We start from the raw sequence: 1094 nt of genomic DNA on the forward strand, positions 1-1094 counted from the left end.
CCCCCCCCCCAAAAAAAAAATTGGAAGTCCAGTCTCCACCACTGTTCCCTCTAAGCTGTGGAGTCCTGTGAGCAAAAATTCTACTTTGTGAGCTCCTGGCATTAAAGTTGTGAGCAAGCGATTTGGCCGCTGCATGAATTAGTTTGCTCTGGAGCTGTCCTTCCTGAGCTAAGACAACAATGTGTGAGCCGGAGGCTAAAAACCTTTGAGCTATCTCACACTAACTCAGCTTAGAGGGAACACTGGTCTCTACCCTCCACCAAAGTATTAAACTAATGTGAGTCTGAGCAGCAAGGATAACGACCTGACCCATAGAACAAAGTTTGAGTCCAGTGGTACCTTTAAGACCAACAAAGTTTTGCTCTGGGTATACGCTTTCGTGTGCAAGCACTTTGTTGGACTTGAAGGTGCCACTGTGCTTAAGACTCTGTTCTGCCGCTTCAGACCGACACGGCTACCCGCCTGAATCGACTTTACCCGTAGTAAATAAAGCAGTCAGAGTGTCTGAGGACTTTAGTTTTCATCACACTACTCTTCCAATAAGCCGGCACAGTCAAGTAGCCTTTTCAGCTTCCAGAAGAACAGGGAATTTCTCTTCCGGGAAGTCCCATCGATCAAAGGATTTCTTTATATTATATGTTCAGCTCTCTTTAGGGTGGCTTAAAGATGCAGGGATTTCTCTAATGCAAATGTACCCCCTTGTGGCCACGTCACACAATTGCATATCTGTTCTCCCCCCCCCGCCTCTTGCGTATGCAACCTCTGAATTGTGAGGAACCAAGAAACATGTGAGGCAGGCAACAGGGCTTGAATGCACAGGTTTGGCATAGCCAAATCCCTCAGCGTCAATCATGCCGGTCTTTTGTTAGTCCGGCAGGCAAGGAGGATTCTGGGGGAAATTGCCCATGGCACAGTCCTGGGGAAGAATCAGAGGTGGCGGTGCCAAGAAGTAGCAGCCCTAGACGCCAGATCTTGGGTGGCACACCTATCCCTTGAGGCATAACGGATCGGACCGTTATCACGTGAGCGCCTCATTTGTACAGAAGCGTGCAAGAGCTATGACATTAATGCAGGGGTGTCAAACGTAAGGCCCG

The sequence above is a fragment of the Gekko japonicus genome, unplaced genomic scaffold (assembly GCF_001447785.1).
Source record: "Gekko japonicus isolate JY-2015 unplaced genomic scaffold, Gekko_japonicus_V1.1 scaffold9813, whole genome shotgun sequence".
Lineage (NCBI taxonomy): Eukaryota > Metazoa > Chordata > Lepidosauria > Squamata > Gekkonidae > Gekko > Gekko japonicus.